The sequence below is a fragment of the Cupressus sempervirens genome, chromosome 11 (assembly GCF_028749045.1).
Source record: "Cupressus sempervirens isolate cs-2001-9-10 chromosome 11, ASM2874904v1, whole genome shotgun sequence".
Lineage (NCBI taxonomy): Eukaryota > Viridiplantae > Streptophyta > Pinopsida > Cupressales > Cupressaceae > Cupressus > Cupressus sempervirens.
In genome coordinates this window covers 15,946,427-15,969,431 of record NC_143128.1, presented here as the reverse complement: position 1 = coordinate 15,969,431, position 23,005 = coordinate 15,946,427, and the positions used below count along the sequence as shown (strand labels likewise).

The 23,005-nt window shown below is 34.3% G+C and overlaps 1 pseudogene; it reads right to left on the bottom strand.

The window, feature by feature from the left end:
* The window catches only part of LOC149528002 (U-box domain-containing protein 45-like), a 65,783-nt pseudogene that overhangs the window by 23,425 nt on the left and 19,353 nt on the right, over positions 1 to 23,005 (bottom strand).

Sequence of the window (23,005 nt, the reverse complement as noted above, 5' to 3'; positions counted from 1 at the left end):
TTTTGTAAGCTATGATTGAAGACACTTGTGATTATGGCATACAATGTTCATTCCAATTTGACAGCATCGTAAGCATAATGAAAGTCGAGAGATCATCAACATAAGAAATGCGAGCATCATTGAAACTACGTCCAAACCATGCAATGTTCATTTATTATTAGGCATTCAAGATTGAGTGTGAGTTTGTTTTAAGCCCAAAACAAAGATACGTGAAACTCGATTGCCAAGCGAGCGCCCGGAGGCCCTCCACATCAAGATTTGTCCAATTTTTATACCCAAATGAAGTGTGAGCGAGATTAATGCGCATTCAAAAAAATTTCTAACTTAGAAAAACCACTAAAGACCCAAGTGAGTGGAGTTTGACCTTTGTGGAGCACTTAACACCCTCTTAGGTAGACCCATCCCCATAGATGGTGCTGAGATTGCAACCAATGGTTAAATTGATGGGTGATTAAAGAGGGTGAGTCCAACTACAAACTTACTCAAAGTGTCTTTATTAGTTTTTATAACTTAGAAGATTTCAAAAATGTGGATTCTTTTTATGCCCCAAAAGATGATTATTTGATCGATGGCATTCAAGATTGGATTTGTTGTTTTAATCATGCATTCATAAAAAAAAAAAACTTGATTTTAATCCATGGCACTCAAGAGTGATTTTAGCAACATGCATTCAAAGACAAGTGATTAAACATTCAAGTTCTTCTCTTTGAGCATTCAAGATTGAGATTTTGTGTGTTGTTTTAAGAACTTTGAAGTGCTTTTTTTTAACCTTAGATCATTCAAGATTGTTTTGGACTCAAAAGTGAAAATGACTCTTTGAACTTTGGTTTTCATTCAAGATTTTGTGTTCTAGTTTGCATATTTTAAGCCCAAAAATGATATTCCTAGATTGTTTTGATGCATGAAAAACCTAAGAAATATTCAAGATTTTGCAACAAGACATTTGTTTGGAACAAATAACAAAGCTTTTAGGACAATTTTTGGCAACCATTTAGGATTCTTAGTTTTCATGAGATTTTTAAAAGAACTTTAAAATATTTGCAAATGAGGTTCATTTTATCCTTGATTGATGCTTTGAGTTTGATTTAGATTTTAGTGTGCACTTAGTGTTGATTTTGAACCTTTTGAAATGGAAACTCGAAGTTCTTTTTAAATTTCCAAAAATGAAGTGTTCCTAACTTTGCATGAATGCATCTAAAACCTTGATGTTGCAAGGATGCAAATGATTGAATTGGTTTAGTTTCACTTGTTAAAAGGCTTTTTTTTTTTTGCAAATTTTTAGTTTTTAATGGATTTAAGTATGATTTAGGGGCTCATTTTAAGCACTAAAAAAAAGTGTGTATGATTTTGCTTCCTTCAAAAAAAATGGCCAAGATCTCCCACAAGAAGAAGAAGAAGTAGATGGAATAAGAAGAATATAGACAAGAAGAGGAAGAAGAATTCCAAGTGCTTTGTCCACCTATAAGCTTGAAAAATCTGCAAACACTATGAGATAGATTATGAGTTCTTTTGTCTTTTTCATGCTCATGTGGACCTACAAAACCAATTTATACAATCCTACCAATCACAAAAACAAGCAAAATTAGCCAAAATTAGCAAATGACATACAAAACTTGACTAAAAAAGCTAATGAAGATGACCCATGCGGGTTTCCACCGGGCGTGCCAAAATGTATATGAGCAATATTAGTATGCTAATAGAAACAAAATTTAAATAAAGCTTCTACAAACTAAACAAAATTTATAAACTTCAAGATAGACTACGATGAGCTCTCAATTGAGAATATGAGCCATTAATGGGCTCTCTCAATGAGAAGCTCTCTTGTTGAGTAGCTTTGTCTAAATAGATAGGATGTATGCTCAAGCTTTATGCTTCAAAAAGGGCTTCAAATGGAGTTGGAATTTGGGTGTGAGTGTATGGTTTTGATGTAAAATGGCTTCTCAAAATGGCATTATGAATTTACTTCATGGATTGTGTTATTTTGCAAAGGGGAAGGATCCAATTTATAGGCAAGAGGCTTGAGGGATTGAGGGCTAAGATGCAAGGATGGGAAAAAGCTCATGGAGGGCTCAGATTGCATGAGAGAAGAGCACATGGATTGTGCTTCTTTACAACCAATCAGGGAGTGACACATGTCACAGGGTGAGAGGATGGAGGAAAGGGGAAGGATGAGTCAAAAAAGGAGGCTCAAGGGATAAAATCTTCATAAAGACCCTCATAATGGCTTGTAAGAGAAATAAAAGGGCTTGGAAGAGTCATTTATGGCCTAGTGGGCTTCATAAAGTTTTATGGTTGAGATATTTTGAGGGAGATGAGAGCAATTTCGACTTGGGCTTGATTAGGAGGGTTTTAAGCTTGTTTAGGATTGTGCAAATGATTAGAGGATGGATTAGGATGGTTTACGATTAGCTTAGGGATAGGCAAGTGGATGGCATTTAAGGAGGGTGGGTGAAGAAGGAGATATTTGTTAACTTTGGCTTGGGTTAGTAAGTCTTAATCCATGTTTAGAGAATGTGACAAGGTTAGGAGGGGATTAAGATTAGGTTTAAAGACATCTTCTAGAAGAGTCTAGACTTTGGATGAGGATAAAGACTTTCTAGAAGAGTCTAGAACTTCTTAGGATGAGGATAAATTATATTTTTAGGAAATAAATAAAGTTTTATTTATTTCAAGGGTTTGGGTTGAGGAGATATTTATTAAAACTTTTTTAATAAACATGAGGATTAATATTTAATCTTAATTAAATATTTTGAGTTGGGATTAGGAGTAGGAAATGATGGGATTAGCCTTTAATCAAAATTAAATAAGGATTAGAAGATTTTGGAAGAGGTTAGTTGTCTTAAGGAAATTGGCCAAGTTTTGGGCAAAAAATAAATATTTTATTTATTTTGGGTTTTTTGGTCAATTTATTAATTAAATAATTAATAAATAAGAAAATAATGTTTAAATAAGATTTAAACATTTTTGGGAGGGATTCCTTAATTAAATATTTTTAATTAAGATAAAAGGATTTAATGGCATAAAAATAAATAAATTAATTAATAAATGATGATGTCATCAGAAATTTTTCAAAAAATAAAAATACTTTATTTTCTAAAGGTTTTTAGGTGTCTACAGTCTAGTCTTGAGAGTATCTTTGTATCTTGCTCTGTATGGATATCGAGGCACAGATGGAGGAGAATCCTACTAAAGAACAAATTGTCACATTACTCTATCATAATAGTAGGGCACTAGTATGTGCTCATGTCTACCCTCCAAAACCCTCTATCTTTATATCCACCTCAGCTGTACTACTAAGTTTGACCATGCTATCATTAGATGGTAGGGTCTCCATGTGACATCGATAGACTATAATTGATTGAATTTGATCCTCTAATCTAGTATATCTCCAAATTTTCCAAGGATGGATCAGTGTGTAAGAAAACACTCTTAGTGACTTTGCTAGTATCTCGTGCATGTGAAATTCTTGAATGCCTACACCTATAAAAGGGGAGATCTACAACCCTATTAAAGTGTCTTCCTCTCCCCCCTAAACAATAATGATATATAATGTTTGAATGTGCACTTTCTATGATCAAGATTAATGGAAATTTAATGATAGTATAGAAAAGCATTGTTCTACGATCAAATTTAAAGAAGGAACCAAAAGGACATATCAAATATTAAAGATATCAACACTATGTAAAGGTTTTTGTATCTATCTCTTTTGATAGACTTATAAAGATATAATTTCATGTTTGAGCAGTGGGCTTATCTTTTATACATTTGTATCGTAATTCCAACTCCTAATAGGGTGGAGGCTTTTAACAAGGATAGATACACTATATGGATGTAATAAAATCCTTTCATGAGATACTTTTGTGGATCATTTTGTGGATACCATCCCCATTGGGGTTTTCCCTTTTCCATGTTTCCTAGTTAAAAAATAATGGTGTTATGAGTTGCATTGTGTTATGGTTATTTTTACTTTTCAGTTTAATTATATATGAAAGTTTAAATATTGTAATGATATCCATAGTTGGGACAACATTTGTGGAGCATTGCTTCACCCCACTCTTAGTATTCCCTATTTCTAACAATTAATATTAGAGAACAATTACTTAAAGGAGGCCTAGCAACTTGAGTAAGATCTCTATTGATATGGATAAGTTGCAAAATAATTTGGAAGAATCTCTTGAGGAACTTGACATAGTTAAAAAGGAAAGAAACAAAATGAAGATCAAACGTAGAGATACACAAGACTTCATTCAAAAGTTGAAAGAACATATTGATTCATCTAAATATAAGAGGAAAGTATCACATGATCAGATCAAGGATAGTGATGTAGTATTTAGGTTTAAGAAGGAGAATGAATTATGAAACATGAAATTAGAATTACAAATTTTAAAATGAGCATGATGGATGATGAAAATAAAAGAGAGATATATTTGAGATCTGAGAATGTAGATTTGAAATCAAAACTTTCTAAAGTAGTATATGAGCTTGAGACTAAAAAGTTACAATATACAGAACTTAGGAAATACAACACTATTGTTAAAGGAGAGCTTACACAAATAAAACAACAACTTGAGAAGTTATTCTCTAGCACTAAGAAGCTTGATGAGAAGATTGTGGAACAAAGACCTATTTGAGACCCTTATCATGCCTTTCAAATTCTCTAATCATATAGTTCTTACTTTCCTCCTATTCTAATGCAAGAGATTCTTCTATCCAACCATATTGGTTTCTAGAAGCATGGGTAAGTTTTAGGTACTCTATTTATTGACAAAATGCACATTGACTAGCATCCTCCTGGCTTGAGCCATAATTTTTCCTTTTTTCATGAACACATGAAAATATTTTCTTAATACTCCTTGTTGATGAATGTACCTCAGATGATGCATCCATGATAGCTGGTGGAGTCAATGGGGAGTAAGAGGAAGTTCCCTATGAATTTGAGCACAAAGCACATATGCCAACACTTTTAGATTTAAGAGGACCCTTCTTTTTTTTCTACTTCCACAACTTCTCATATGAGCCTCACTTCTCCTTGTTAGAATCTTTTGGAAGTCTTTAGAGATTTGAATTCTCTAATCAAAGGTGTTGATTAACTTCTTCCAACTTCTAGACTCTCTCATCCTCTTCCTAATAATCTTGAAGGAGTAGTTCCATCTTCTCTTTGATGGAGTGGATGATTGCCACCATATATGGAATCAATTCCATTTTGGATGATTCTCCCTTTTTTCTAATGTCATTCCAAAAAGATCACTTGCAATTACTTCTTGCAAAACTTTCCAAACTATCTATGATACCACTTGATCTGATTTTAGGATCTAGACAATAGTTGCTAAGTAAAACTGCATAAAGGTGTACAAATATTTAATGCCTTAATAATATCTAAAGGACATTAAAATATAGAAATAATAGGAATAATAAAGAGAGAGAAAATTGCAATACAAAGAAAGAGATAGAGAAGAGAGCACCAAATTGATATAGAGTTCATCCAAGTGGACTGCCTCTCTAGGTCTATCTGAATTGGGTGACCAATCTATTAATAATGCTTCAAATTATCCTCAAAACTATCTTATGGTATTCTATATCCCATCCATAAAATCATGATATAAAAACCTCACTCAAATCACCTCACATAAAGGCTCTCATAGCCACAAGGTTGATTTACAAAGAGCAAGAGGATGGCTTTGTCTAAAGGCTTCACTATAGAATGAGAGAATTATTACAACATAGATTCACCATTATATTTTGCAAGAAATACCTTCATGTGACTTATTTTACAAGCAAAGGAAATACTCTTGAATTCTCTTTGCAAGAGAAGATGATATCCCATTCTCCCTCTAGATAAGAGAATGCTCTCACTACTTCCCTTCTTCTCTCTGAATCTAAATGTCTATGCATTTTCAAAGACCAAATACCGCCTTTTTATAGTTAAAATTAGCTATAATAGGCTAAAACCCCCAAAACTAAAAAATAACCCCCCTTGGGAAAATAATCCTGAAAATATCCTCTTTTCCATTTTATTAATATGTCCTTGTTTCATTTTTAGGGGCTGTTTTAACAAATAATCCTTGTTTGAATAAGGTTTGTAGGATAGTTATGTTTAAACAAATATTTGACTAACCATATCCTTAAAAGAATGCATGAACCAATCTATTAGGGTCCTAGTGGTCAAGGTTTCAAATCCTATTGGCTTCCATTTTCTAAGTTAGGTAGCTTCATAAGACTTTATATTGACAACTTCTACCCATTAACAACACAGTCTTGTGTGTGGTGTAGCAACAACATCATCTTTGTGCCTAGTTTGATCAAAGTTTGACCAGCCATAACTTGAACAAATGAATTTCATTCAAGCTTGTTCAAGTTGCATTAGGTTCATTTTGATGAGTTCTTCAATCTGACACTACTTCTAGGGGATTTTGGGATACATTAATTTTTAGTGAAAGATCCACCCAGACCACACTTGATCTTCTCGTTAAATAGAAAAATTTAATCTTCAACATCATTAGATTTTTTTGTTTAATCACATTTGTAGATCTGATGCTCGATCAATACTAATTCACCTCAAATTTTGTACTCACTCTAAAAATAGAAAATTTCTTTCGTATGATCATCCTTTAATTATTCCAGCCATAAATCTTGTAACAAACTTCATATTTATCCTTTCTACTTCTCCAACATTCTTAATCTTCACCAGTTTTTGGCCTCAAATCTCATCTTTCATTTTTTCATTGCTTAGTGAATATTACTATTCTACTTGAGCAACACTAAGATTACTTAGTTAACAGTATATTCAAGATTATCTTTGCTAGGTACTTAATTATAATTGTACAAAACTAGAGAATACTATTTTCCTTCATTTACTTTGAAAAACACTTGGTGTAGCTTGGCTGGCTTGATGCACCTTACAACTTAACATTGCCTTCACAAGATTATGTAAAGAAATTAGATCAACATTACACTATCATGGTTGAGCTCATTCAAGTGTCCATTGAATACCAATACTTATCAACTATTTTGGCATCTTACTTTCATCAAATCCTCTTAATCAATCAAATGATATGATACTCTATGTAACTAGCACAATGTCTAACCAACTAAGGCTTGACATCAATGGCAACATAATGAATAATATGAATCTTGAACATACAATTACAACATTATCTATTGGGGCTAAAAATATCCAACAATATCCCCCTTTGGCATTGATGGAAACATGTAACATAAGATTTGATATTACCGAACATTACACATAAGATAATCAAATGTATGCATTGACAAAAATACAACTTTTTAGTTCTCTAATAGTATTTAGTTATCTACAACATATTTCATCTTTAGATTTACTTGGTCTATATCTTCAACATCATCTTCAATATTTATTTTTTTACCATTTATCCCCCTTTGGGTATACTTCTTCTATTGTCTTTGTATCATTGATTCTCTCCATGTTGAGATTCTCTCTCCTTTTAGTCATTCTCTCCTCATTTTAGTTCTCTCCCTCTTTTATTCATTTCTATCCCTACTCATTTTTTATTCTCTCCCTCTTTGACAACAACACCAAAGGTAACTATATAAAAGCAATGTTGAGGATAACAAGAATGGGGAGTAGAGTGGGTGTGGTGAGTAGGAAAGACAAATTCAAAAATTTTGGAGGCAATTAGGCAATATCCTTTGGATTTGGTGATCAGGGAGGGATGACTGTGGACCCTGAAAAGTAGAAGGATCCCAATGAAGATGGGACAATAGAGGATCTAAGGAGGGGTAGGCCTAGTATTTTTCTGACTAAAAAGTGGTCCAGTCTATTTGGAATCAAGCCAACAAGTAAGTCCTCCTTTCCAATGGTAAAAATATTTCTTCATATGAGTAAGGTAAATTAACATTGAAAATCCAGATCAAATCATAGATAAAAATATTTCTAGGATGGATTTGACTTTGGTAGGGAGGTTTTTAGGAGCCAAGCCCAAAATTGAGGTTGTTCATGCCTTTGTTTAAAGGAAATGGGTTATAAAAGGCTAGGTTGACATTGCTTCTATGGTGAAAGATTACTTATCTTTTAGTTTTTCCTATGAAGAAGATAAATGAAAGATTCCATGTAACGGTCCCTGGGTTTGGGGTAAACATACCTTGATTTTGCAAAAATGGGCACCAACTATGAACTCTCATGATGAATCTAAGATTCAAGCACTAGTATGGATTAGACTGACAGGGTTACCTCTAGAGTTTTGGTTGGAGGATGTGTTTCAAGGTATTGCTAATACTTTTGGTGAACTAATTTCTATGGACCTAGTTACTGTGTCTAGAAGAAGATTGACCTATGCTAGAATTTATGTGGGAGTTCTTCAAGGTATGGATATGCCAAAGGTTATTTCTCTCAAATCTAAACTAGGAACTTGGAAGCAGAATATAGAGTATGAACCAATCCCCTTTGCATGTTTTCATTGCAAAAAAATTGGTCATTGGGCAAAAATTTCCCATCTTTGAATAGAGCTCCCAAAAAGTTTTTAAAATTTTGGGTTTGTAAAGGATTGATTGATCGGGTTGAAGCTAGGACAAGCAATTATTAGGAAGGGAATACTCAAGAGGTGAGTGGTATTGAGAAGGGAGTAGTGGGGGTTAATGATTCTAAAATGGTGGAATCAACTCAGCTTAAAGAGAGTTCCAAAGTTGAGAACCAAGAAAGGGTACCTTTGGCACAGGAAAGAGCTATGGATAGTCCAAATAAAGGGGATTAAGAGGTAGAAGGGGAGGTTTAGATTGAAGATATTACTGAAAATGCTTCTGAATCTCATGAGGAATAGGATTGTATTATTGTTAGAAAGGAAACTCAAAGATGAGTTAGACCTCTTTTAGATGTTACAGCCTTAGAGAGGAATCAAAGTGGGTGGATGCTGAGGAAATCTCTAAAACTTTGTAGGGAGAGGATGATGACTCTTGTGCTGACTAGAAGAAAGTGGGGGCTTAAAAAGCCACTAAATCAAAAAATAAAATGGAGGTTTTATATTCTAAAAAGAATAAAGAGAATGCTCTATTAAAAACTAGGAGTAATAAGAATGGAGATATCCCCAACACACCATCAGGAAAAGGCTTTAAAAAAGGTGACTTTAAGAGCAATAAGGCTAGGGATTATTGTTTACCCTCTACACTATCTAGTAAATGTATCAAAGCTGGAGATGTTGGTGTTTCTCCTTCTTCTACAAGAAGACCCTCCAATGTGCAGAGAAGAATAATGGAGACTAATAGGAGTATAGCATATGGTAGTCAGGGGACTATCTTAGATTCAAAAAAAATTCATAAGAGATGGAGTTTATATCATGGAATATCTAAGGATTAAATAGTCCTCACAAGAAAAATATAATGAAAAATATGATTAGGGATAAAAAAATCAAATATTGTTCTTATTCAAGAAGCAAAAATGGAAAAAGATAAAGTTGAAGGTCTTTTAGTTTTTCAAGGAGGTAAGATTATTGGGAATGATTCTAATGGAGCCTCAGGTGGTATGGTAGTTTATTGGAATGAAAAATGTATTAATGGGGAACTTATCTCTCAAACTAGAAATATGATGAACATTAGATTTACCAATTTTAAGGATGGCTCTACTTGGGTGCTCACTAATGTTTACACTCCCAATCCCAAATGGGGTAGAAAGTCACTATGGAAATCTATTACCAATTAGAGAAATAATGTTGAGGATTAAAATTGGGTTATTATGGGGAACTTTAATACTCCATTGAAAGAAAATAAGAAGATGGGAGGAAGATAGACTAACTTGGATACTAGATTGGATTTGTTGGATTTTATTGATAATCATCTCTTGCATGATTTGGATTTGCATGGGGTTGATTAAGCTTGGACCAATAGAAGATCTGGGAAGAACCTCATCCAAGTTAGATTGGATCGAGCCCTTATTAGTAGTGACTGGTTTTTAAAGTATAAATGTTCTCTTTCTAATTAGATTTGAGTTCGATCAAATCACTGCCCAATTTTCCTTGTGGCTCATCCTCTAAATTTTCAGAAGAATTATCCATTTAGATTTGAAAAAATGTGGACCTCTTATCCAGGATTGCAAAACCTTGTTAAGGAATGGTGGAACATTCAAGTGGAGGGTACTGCCATGTTCAAAGTTACAAATAAGTTGAAAAATGTTAAAAGGAAAATCAAAAGATGGAATAAGGATACTTTGGGAGCATTTTTGACAATAAAAGGAAGGTTATTGAAGAACTTAAAGAGATCTAGGATAGTATTTAGGTTGATGGTTATGGGACTATTTCTAGGGAAGGGGAAAGTGTGAAATTAATTGAGGTGCATGATATTATCACTAAGGAGGAGATGTATTGGAGACAGTGGTCTAAAAAAGTTTTTTGAAGGAAGGAGATTAGAATACTAAGTACTTTCACATGAATACTTTAAAGCATAGAATGGCCAATAAAATTTCTAGGCTTATTACTAATGGGGTTCCAACTGAGGATGAGGAGATTATAAAAAGGGAAGCCAAGGATTTTTTTAGTAATCTTCTGAAAGGTGATCCCAATCTAGACAAGGATAAGCATAAAATGTTTATGGACTACATTCCAAAATGTATTTCAAAGGATTAGAATAAATTCCTTACTACTATTCCTCAATAATGAAATTACCAAGGTTGTCTTCTCCTTTGATGGAGACAAGGCAGTAGGGCCAGATGGGTTCCCTTTCCTTTTTTTCCACAAATATTGGTATATCATCCAAGATGATGTTTTTAATGGAGTTGAGGAGTTTTTTTGATCAAGAAAAATTCTCAAGGAGCTGAATGGTACTTTCCTTGCTTTGATCCTAAAAAGATTGGTGTTGATTATATGGATCAGTTTAGACCAATCAGTCTTTGTATCTCTTTTTATATAGTTATATCCAAATTGCTAACTCTCAGAATTCTATCTTTTCTTCCTAATCTAATTTCTAGATAGCAAAATGGTTTTGTTCCTAGTAGGCAGATTTTGGATTCTATCATCTCAATGTATGAGAATATTCATTCCCTTACCATGTCCAACAAAGAGGGGTTCCTTCTTAAACTTGATTTATCTAAATCTTATGACATCATGGATTGGGTTTTTTTACAAAGAGGGTTGGAAGCTTTTGGGTTTAATAAGAGATTTAGGGAGTTGGTCCTTATGCTAGTTTCTTCTACCACCTTCTCTATTTTGGTTAATGGTTCTCCAACTCATTTCTTTTGTGTTTCTCATGGTTTGAGGCAAGGGGATCCAATTTTGTCTATCCTCTTCATCATCATGGTTGAATGCTTAGGTAAATATATGGAGAAAATGGTGTCTATTGGGGATTTTGTTGGGCTCAAACCTTCATCTAAAGATCTAACTTGTTCTCATCAGCAATTAATGGATGATTCTATAGTGATGGGAGAAGCTTTGGTTAGGAATGCTAGAAATATCAAGAAAGCTTTTAAGAATTATAATGATAATAGATAGAATAAAATTAAAATAATTATTGGTTGTGAGATTAGTACTTTACCAAGCTCTTATCTAGGTTTACCCCTTTGTCTAGATCCACCTAAGATATTTTGGAGTTCGATGATTGATAAAATCTATTCGAAGTTGGTTGGATGGAAAGGGTCCCTCCTTAGTTAGGCTAGTAAAGTTATTCTTGTCAAATCCACCTTATAGAATGTTTCTCTATTTGCTTTGAGTGTTTTTAAGATCCCTAGAAAGTTCTCTTTAGAAATTAAAAAAATTTAGAAGCTTTTCTTATGAACAGGTATGGAATAGAAGAAAATATTGGCCTTGATTGTATGGGAGAAATTTTTCATGCCTTTCAATAAAGGCGGCCTTGGGCTTAGAAGAGTTGCTTCTATGCATGATTCTTTGCTAGGAAAATTGATATGGACATGGCATAAAGAGGAAGGAGAATGGTGAGATATTTGGTATGACAAATATAACAGGGAGAATCAAGATCTTAATCTCTTACTTAACAATGAGACTTTACAAGGGTGTTCAATGATTTGAAAACATGCTCAAAGAATAAGTTGATTATTAATAAAGGGTTAGATGGAAGGTGGGAAATGGGAGGATTGTTCTTTTTTGGGATGATATTTTAATTCTTGAGCATCCCCTTAGTTCTTATCAAAGATGGAATGGATTTATGGAGCAATGAAAGAATCTCTTCTAGTTTTTTGTTGAAAACTATTGGGAAGGGAATAATTGGGTTAATCTTAATCGAGTGGATAACAATCTGAATGATCTCAACAATATTCTGAATGCTATCCTTTTAAGCCAAGAGAAGGATACTCTAATATGGAAATATAATCCTAATGGGTTATTTTTGGTATCTTCAGTGTATGCTAATACTTTTGAAGAACATCAAGAGCCTTGTTGGGCCAAAGCTTGGTTTAAAGTAATGACTCCAGAACTTAAACATATTTTTTTGGATTCTTTTGCAAGATAAAATTTTGACTACTGATAATTTGTTGCAGAGAGGGTTTAACATTGTTAAGAGATGTTATCTCTATAAGGAATCTGATAAATTGGTTAATCATTTGGCTATTCATTGTTCTTATGCTAGAAGATTATGGGAAAAGGTTTTTCGATTGTTGAATATTACTTAGGTTTTTTCCCTTACAATTCATGATTTTTTCAATGGCTAGAAGTCTCCCTCTACTAATACTTTAGTTATGAGGTTGTGAGATTTTCTACTCCTGTTCCTTTGCTAGGGAATTTGGTAGGAACAAAATGATAGGGTGTTTAGGGGTAAGGAAACTAATCCAAGTCAACTTTTCTGCAAGATTAAGAATATGTTATTTGAGAAGATCAGATCTTGTGGAAAAGGGAACCAACTTCATAATGCTTGGGAAGAATTAGTGGTTCATATTGGAATTTGAATGGTCTTAGGTTGATGCAAAATGGTCCTAACCTCAAGGCTCTAGCAAGATGGGATTGTCCTCTGAAGGATTGGTATAAGATTAAATTTGATCGGGCCTCAAAGGGCAACCTAGGAATAGTAGGTTGTGGTATAATCATTAAGAATATGAATGGGGATAGAGTGGGTGGAATGGCTATTCCTATTAGGGTTCAAACTAACCATGTGGTAGAAGCAAGTGCGGCCCTCTATGCTCTTAGCCATGCAAAAAGTTTGAATTTGAAGAATATTTGGCTTAAGGGGAATTCCTTTAATATAATTAATTATCTTAATAAAGTTACTAATCCTTCTTGGACTATTAATAATATTATAGGCAAGACCATTGATCTTATCAATTCCTTTGAAAATTGTGTTGTCACTCACAACTAAAGAGAAACCAATCAAGTTGTTGATTGGGCAGATAATGTGGCATGCAAGAGTGATGAAAAGCTAATTTGGAATCACAGTGATATCATCCCTATTGAGGGGCTTTTATTGATTGAGCATGATAGAGTTAGAAGTAAACAAAATTGTTTTATTAATGATGAATATGCCACCAAGGAGTAATAGTGATATGGGCAGGATTGAGAAGCAGTGGGTTATTATGAGAAGGACAGTGTATTATCATTCAATACCACATGGATTGTGGGTATTTTTTTCCCACTAAAATCCTTGGCTACGATTTTGACTCTAGTTTTCTTTTACAAATGTTTTTTTTGAGAAGTGAGAGCCATCATTTTAGTGTGAAGATGGGAGGAAGGAGAAAGAGAATTGAACCAGCAAGCTATAAGGAGTGGAAGAAGAAGAGTGCAAATTGGGACATACTCGAGCAAGGGAATTTTACAAGCTATATGGAGAAATTGAAAGGCAGTAACCTTGCCATTACCCAACAATTTATCAAAAAATAGAAAGGTGGGAGTATCCTTGTGTGGAATCAGTGGATGGAGGTTTTTGAAGATATCATTGCTGAAGATACGGGGCTTGATATGGAGGCTATTAACGTTTACCAGGATAGGAAGCTTTCAAATTAGGCAATTCAAGAGTTTGCAAACTCAACCAAGGAATGCAACAGGCTAGTAAAAATTGGTAATTCTTACTTTAGCCCTGGCTCCATTTCTCACCCCTAGAGATTTGTTATACTTTTGGTGATAGAGTATCTTACTTTAGATGGCTACTTTACTAAGATATATGGACACCATTTCATGTTGGTTAACCATTCTAGGCATAGGGTTAGGATAAATTTACCATTTTACCTCAGACAATCTTTGGGTAATTCTATTCTAGCCATTCAAAATGATTTGTAGGGTGATCATGCCTATCATGAGGGGTTAATGGTTTTAATAATGAACCTTCTAAAATCAAATAGAGCAAGAGATCTTTAGATTGTGAGATAGAGGGAAGTCAAACTAAGGAGGAATTTGATGAGGATACATCAGACAAAATGGCAGAGACTGAAATGAAGAGAAAGAAAGGTGATCCTGGGAGCTCATCTAGGCAGAAAAGGAAGCAAGAGGAGGTGGAATCAAAACAAGATAGTGATTCTAAGGGGCGGCAGAAAAAGGGGTATTGAGAAGACAGGAAATTTAGGCAAGGCTTGTTAGTGTAAATAATAATTATTTATGCTTTACTTAAGTTTACTTAGGTTAAATACATTATTTTAATATTTATTAGGTTAGAAACCTTGGAGTATGTGCACTCATATGAGTTGTCGTGTTGATAACACATGAGTATGCAACTCTAATTTAGCACATGGTGTCTACAACACTAGAGTTTGCATAAACAAATGAGTCATCATGTAGAAAATATAGTTGTTTGCATTATTATTCTAACACATGTTGTATTCAACATAATTGTATCTGCTACACCTTTGTAGACTTATCCTCTCATCATTGCACTAACTCTTGTACTTAATGGAGGATAACCCAAACTTGGTGGACATGTGCCTAGTTGTATGACTTATCATGTTGCTAACTCCTAGGCATTCTAGATGCATCATAGAGGCCTTTATATTTAGGCACCTCTAGTGTACTATACAATCAATGAATTGAATATCATATCGTTATTTTGATCATACTCTATTGGTCATTTGTGCTAGTTATTGTGGTTCTTGGTCTTGGGTGAATTTTTCCCTTAGGTAAATTCTTACATGGTATCAGAGCCATAGAGGTTTCATTTCATATCCATTGGAGACTAATCTTGCTTCACCTCTCTAAGGACATCTCAACTCAAATCCAAAGAATCCACAAAAATTGAGAGTGTCTAGAGCCAAAGCAGACCTCACCATTGCATCCAAAATGCTAATTTGGTGAAAATCGACTATAAATTCACCTATATTGGGCCAAAGTCAATTTTGAGGTTTTTTTTTTTTTTTCAAATCAGCACCCGAAGGCCCAATTTGAAAATATGGTATGGTCATTTATTAGATCTATTGATTTATATTTTAGATATGAAATTTATTCATCTCTGTAATTATTTTCAAATTTCTACATTTTTTAGAATTTTATTTTGCCAGTAGGGGTTGCAGAGAAATTTTTATTGTAGGAACCAAGTGGTGAAATCCCAGCCCCTATAGGTCAAATATTCCATTAGAATATTCCATTAGGTGGGCACATTAACATTTCCAACATTCACATAAATCTATCTAAGTCACATTCAACCTGCTCACATTCTAGCAAGTGACATACTCCATTGGTCGATACCTCTCCAACTCCTGGTGGTCGTGCTTTGCATTGGAACTGCAGGCTTTACATTTTAAAAAGTGTAGAGTTCTATCCCATAAGAAATGTGGGACTAAAACCCCTTCAACTTAGCAGAAATCTAATTTTCTGACACAATGGAGTAATTTTTGGCTCCCACAATCTAACTCCTCGGCTGCAACATCCACTCCTCTAGTGTCCTCTACTCTGCCACGCGCTACAGCATATAAAGTGCCACAAGTGGCCTCGTCATTGGCTAGCCCCCTCCACATGGTAGATACTTTATCTACCACATGATGTCTAAGACCCCCTTCACTATGACCATGTGGAAGACACCTCTACAATCTGCCCAATCTGCAATAGGCACCACATTAGCAAGGATGATTGGACCACCACCTCAGCATATACATAGCCTAAAACATAAATGTGCACACTCAGTGATCTATACTTTGCCACATGGACAACCATATTTTTTGTCTATACAGTCTGTACATGAAACATCAACAATGATGTCATTAGGTGGGTGGATTTTTGCTGATGTTAGCATTTCACTGTGTTAAATTGATGGTTGTATGATGATCATTTCTAGGAAAATTTGAACTGCTATGATGGCCATTTGATCGTCAAGTTTAACCTTGTGTTTTGCTGATCAAACCCCTCTCCAGATTCATTTTTGATTTGACAGTCCAACTTTGGGAGGCCATAACTTAGTCATCCGAGCTCCAAATTAGTTGCAATTGTTTTTTATTTTGGGTAGAATCTCCTAAGATTTTTAGTGGTGTAGTTATTTTCTAGTTTTGGTACATGGATTTGTTAGAAATTATAGTTTTTGGTGATTGTATCTCTCTAATCCTGCATTTTGCAACTTCAATTGCTCTGTATGGGCTCATCTTGACTAAAAAACAGGTTCCATTTTTTTTGAAAGTGTGTTATTTTTTGTCTACTTTCTAGATCTACAATTGGATTATAGGCTTGAGTGGACAAAATTATCACTTTTAGAATTAGGTCCTTCTCTGCATTGTAATGCTTTGATATAACTTCAAAATTGTTGTATATCTTAGATACATTGTAATTTTCCAGTTTTGAAGTCCAAAAGGAGGTTGTAAATAGAGAATTAGAAGACCACTATGGCCAAAATTGGCAAGTGGCTATTATAAAGGCACTAAGTATAAAGTGCCAAAATCTTTCTTTTGGGGGAGTTTCTTGATTGAGTGATTAGGGGGGTTTCTTTGATTTTGGGAGGTGCATACATACATTAATCTCATGGAGTTTTGTTTCACATGTCAGTGTGGAGTTAGACCCCTATTGACAAAAAAGAATGATCACTAATGGAGTTCTTTAATCATTGATCATCTAAGAAGAGAGTATAAGGAAGTATTTCCTTATTTATGTTCCAATGAATTGATCTTTTCCAATGAAGAATAGCCACCTATTAACATAATTTTGGATATCATTATATTCAGTATCAATTTTTATTGTTGGCATGTCATTATAAAGCTCATTCACCCTTATGATATTTGGATGGCTCTTTGGAAAGAATATGGAGATCCAACAGTTCTTCCATTTCTAGAGGACATTCTATCTTTAGTCACTTCAGTAATGGTTTCTCCAACTCTAGATGAGATCCCACCTCCTAATGCTCCTATTGATTCTACTGATCTAGTTCTAGCCATAGATGCTCTTGATTCAGTGTAGTGGGACATACCATGTCTTCCTACTTTACCTTCATGGGATGACTTCCTTCTAGACATTGTAGGGCTATTCGTAGAGTCTCACATTGAAGATGTGGGAGACATAATCGATGATATCAATCTTCTCTTTGTTGAGAAGACTTCTTCACTCATTGCTAGGGCACACTCTAACCCTCAACCACTTGATTATTCTGACATGATTGTGGCTTCTTTAAAACTATTGGAGGAGGACTCTTTCACTTATGAGGAGACATCTTAGTCTATGGAGATTTTATTCTAGTTTCCTCAGACATCATATTTTCTAAGGATTCTTCCTATTAGTTGGGGAGCTTTCTCTATCACACCTGTTGGTGTTTTTCTAACTACTAAACAACACAAGGTTCAATACCAAATTGATATTACTCACACAACCTAAAGATTAGCCAATTCCTATTAACAGTTACATGTGTACACCATTTGGACCAAACTTTAACAAAACCAAGGGTGGTTTTCTACTCTTTAAGCTCTACAAAACCAAGGTGGGTATACCCAGGGGTGATTCAAGATTGGAAGCTATTGTATGAGAATTATTTTAGTTTCATTCTAATTTTCATCTCATATCCTCAAATACATGCATGATTCTAACATTTTGAATAAACACATCCCATATAATAGATTTGGTCAATTTTCTTCTATAAATTTGCAAGTGTTCCCAACAATAGTGGCTAACTAAGGCTAAAACATTCCATGCAAACAAGTGCTGACCATCACTTGAAATCTTCAAAAAATGTAAATTAAAGCTGATTGTGATTTTAGAATTGATGCCTCTTCATAGTATATCTATTATACATACTGAGTAAATTTTGACTAGTGCCTATTCCATTGGGATCCAAAGTCTACTGCAATTTGTGGATCTAATCTGTTGCTTTACAAAAATAGTTATCAACAATTCTTACTGAATCTCATTCTTACATACACCCTTCCTATTACCATGAAAATCCTATCAAATTCATCAAAAGCATTTAATTCATTCATTGAATTAATAGCAATAATGAATTGACATACAACCTAAATGAATTGCATTCAATTGAGCAAGCTTTACTCACACAATTTCAAAATAACCAGGTAATAGCAAAGGAGATAAAATTCAATAAAAACTGATATGGGGACAACTCAAAAAACTTGTATTAATTTTCCTTGAAAAATTGTATACAATTGCAATTGACTCAGAATTACCTTAGAAGAAGACATAAAGATCATTCCATATTGATGTATTCTTAGAAAATATGTAGAGAAAATACATTATAAATTTTTGCTCAAAGATTGGACCGAAAACATCCTAAGTGTAATACTAAAAATGCATTAGAAATTGGACCCTTCTCTAGCCCTTGGATCTCAATTATATAACGTGAGATGCAACAAGCTTCAGGCATAGAGAACTGATAGGTGTCCTTAAAATATATTTACATTTTCATAATAGAAAAAGAGAAAACTTTATATAACAAAAGGGTAAAATCATATCACTTTCTTGGTAGGCCCCCCTTTTCTGTTACATCTTTAGGATATTAAAAACTCTATGATATGCTCCTCTTTCATTCTGATTCATTAGAGTATGTAGACATTAGGCTTGCCAATGATGAATTCTACTTTAATTCTTGCAGCTTTACTTCAATTCGTGGCTCTTCGTTGTCACCATCATGAACTATTAAAACAACCATTATCTATGAATCCTCTTCTACCACATCATCAACTAGGAGCATGATGCTTTCATCTTTGGTTGGTTTCTCCTCTTTTTCCTACGCTGCATGTTCTAATGTATCATCTACTTGGTTTTCTTCCTAGTTAGCAGTTATAACTGGTTGGTTTATTTCCATTGTTGATAGTGACTGCTCTGTTTTGTCTCCTTCATTTCCAAGCACTGATGGAAGTGAATCGATGATTTTTATTTCATCTTCATGTATCTCTTCATCATTGGTTTTAACTTCCTCTAACTATTTAGTAGAAAGAATATATGTCATCCACTTGTCATAAAGTGTGTCATCTGGCCAATCAAATTGAAGAATATCTTATTGTTTCTTGATGATATATTCACCTTCTTTATCAATAGTCACAAAATCCTGCTTTAAAGAATCAAAGAATAATTGAACCTTTACCATTTCTTCTATAGTTGTGGCCCACCATGCATGCCCTATTTCATTGATAACTTTATTCATTCTTAAACAAAATAAATCATCAAGTTCCTCAGCCCATTCATCTTTACTTTTCAAATTATTCTTTCTATCTAGGGCATGAGGAAATAAGCTAAACTTTTGACTCTTATATTTGTCTAAGTAGCCAAATATTTTTTTTTTTAGATAAACCCTCCAATCATCAAAATTTGGTAGATCAGTGATAATATCATAAGTTCTTTCAATTCGATCATGAGATGATCTTATGACAGAGTAGCACAAGAATGCCACTTCTTTCCTTCTCTTTTTCTTCCCCCATTTATTCACAATAGGCTTTAAAACCTCCTCATTTTCTTTCAATTCCTCCCAAATGTTTACCACCCTTATTAATTGGTCATGAAATAATGGCCATTCAATCTTATCTACCAAGTATGTAAGGGCCTTTCTCAATTTATCCTCATATTGTGCCTTAAACTCTACATGCAGTGCCCACAGCTTGCTTTTTTCTTCTTCAAAATCTTTTCTTGTATAGTATTCTGGCCTTTGGGGTGTATCTTTTATTTCTATGAGGGGGGTGGATTTGAAAGGTTAAACTGGGGGGTGAGGATATGTTATTATTGGCCTTGTGGACCTCCCCATTAACTTGTTCTCAAGCTCAATTCTCTATTTTACCTCTTGATTATAATCTTCAAGAACACTCTCATACTTACTTTGCAACTCAAAGATTTCTTTCTCCTCTCTCTCAGTAGTGGCCAAAACAAAATGAGAGGTCCCCACATTCATGTGAGCTACTTGTATATGTGATGTGTCAGCAAATCTCCTTGCAATAATATTTCCTGTTAACCTTGAGTCATTAAGCTATGATGAAACAACTCTAGATCCCCTTCTTAGTGACCATATGACTAGAGTAGCTTGGTCATCACTAAATGTAGTTCCTATGAATTCCTTTTTGTTGGGTTCTTGTAATCCCAAATTATTTGAAATAAAATTAAAAATCAATGCATCAGCAATATCCCAATTGGGAAAAAATAATATATTTGAGGCCTTTACCATTTGCCTCCCCTCTTCGAGAGTTATGTTTTGGAACTCTTGAATCATTTGTTCCTTTATTTGGTTTTGGATGGAGGCTTCATCCATTTTTGGATGCTCTACTTTCATTTTTTTGCATCTTTCCTCAAAATTATTCATATTTTCCCTCCATGCAAATTGATGGAAAGTCCTTGATTTTACAAAACTATCATCAAACAAAAATTGATGACTTTCCTATTCCAACACAGGGTCCAATTCCCTTCCTTTGTAGTCTACAATAGTTAACTCAAAACTTGGCACAAGAGGCTCCTGCGGGTTTCCTTCATCTATCTCTGATTGTGTAACAAAAACTCCCCCTTGTGATCCCATTTGTTCAATTTTCTCATCAGTAAGCTACTGCTCCTCAATTCTCATAAGGGTTTGTGAAGGTGAGTATTCCTCAACATGAGGACCCTCTTCCCTTATTATTTGTCTTCTTTTTAGGGAGGGTTGAGAAGGCCTTTCATCCATGACATCACTGGTGGACTCAACTATTTGTTTTCCTTTGTCCATAGTGGTCCCTTTGTTTTGAATAACAATATACCCTAGCATTTTCTGGATAGTTAATTGACCTACTCCTATATTGGGAGTAAAACCCAATCTCCTCATTACTTCCTTGGCCTTATACGGGTAAAATCTAATAAAGAATTTCTTCTTTTCATTCATTGCCTCCATTATTTAAGAAAAAGTATTCATAAGCTTATTTATCTTATCTACATTTGTAACAACATTGTCCAAAGGACTATAATCTGGATCAAAACAATGAATGAAATCCAAAATTTTAGAGAAGACTCTCCATTTTTCTTTTCTATTCTCCTATTCTTGCAAGGAGTATTCATTCCTTATTATGTCTTTAGGAAAATAGAATTCATGCTCAATTTTTCCAAGTTTAATTCTAAGTCTCAGAGCCAAATTATAAAATCCCTTAGAATCACGAAAACAAGGGTGAGAAATAGCCATCTTGTAAGGATCCAAAATTTTGTTCAAAGAGAGCCAACCCCTTTTTGTGATTACAAAATGATGGGCCACTATGCAAGTGAGGAAAATTGACCCTATTGATCTTTTCAACAAATTTTTTTCCTCTACTCCTCCCAACTACCACAAAAATTTAGCTACTCCTACCTTCAAGGGCACTTGGTAAGGTAGTACATGAGGACTTCCTTTAAAACCATAAATTCTAAATATAGTAGAAATAGAGTATGGGATGATATCCTCCCAATTATGTGAAACTTTCAAACCACTGGGGTTATCCATAGGCCTAATGAGACCCATTAGTGGCTTGGGGATTCTAGAATTGTCACTCAATAAGAGGCATTCCAACTTGGAAGTGAAATACCTATCAAACCTAACAAAGCTAGCATTCTCTACATCCCAAGTCATATCTACACTCCATAATTGGACTGGCAGTACTTCCCCATTTTCTTCTCTATTTAACTCCATTTCTTTACCAAAATATGTGGCTCCCTTAAACAAAAAACTTGTGCATCAACAAAGAATAATGACCAAAAGTTCTTTCAACTTTGCCCTTGCCAATCCCAATTAACCCACTGTGAATTTCCTCAGCTAAGTAAGAAGAAAAATCAAAAATTATGTCCACACCAAAAGATGAAATCTAAATAACAATATACATGAAATCCATGGGCATAAACTCCTCTTCGTCTCTCCTAAAAACTCTACACAGGATCCTATATATCTCCACAGCCCTAGAATTGAAGTATGCCTTTTTGAAAGGTTCCCTGGAGGCTACTATTATTATTGGCAGAGTTCCAATTTTACCTATATGTGCCTTCAGTGCACCTTTCCTAATGGCATCCTTCTTTAATATATATTCTTTTTCTAATCCTTTCAAATCAATAGGCACATGATAATCAGTGAGAGGCCCTAAACCAAAAACTTCCCTGATTTCATTTGGGCTGACTATAATTAGGACCTGACCATCAATTCTTCTCACTACTCTAATAGCTTGGTCATAGTTCTTTGCCACAACTTCAAGAAGATCATAATCCATAAAACCATTGGGAACCACTAGCTTCCCTAAATCAAAATTCTAGATATTGGCATGAGGGGAAAAATGGTTCCTTTCTGAAAACCATTTTCAAAACAAATCTAGACTAGTTTGAGAGGTACTCGCATCCTAAACCCAATTAGCCTTGTCATACAATCCATCTGCTATTTTCAACCTAGGGTTTAATGTAGTAATCTTTTTAACTTGTACCGTTTCAATGGTGGAGTGAGGGAGTAGCTGAAGCAAATCATCATGGACATTCCTATCCAAATAATTCTCTTGACCAAAAATAACTTTCTTTGGAGGCATTTTTTATTGAAATTTGCAGAATGAGACACTATAGAGATTATAATTACTTACTTGATTATTTGCTTGTTTCTCGCTATAATTCTTTGATCTTTGAAAAATCCTATGATCCAGGGATAAAAATAGGGCTGACTCATCTTTCCTCTTAACACATTGGCAGTCAAACCAATGAAATGCTTCTATTTGTACCTTTCCTTCATTGTTGGCATTTCAGTCTGGACC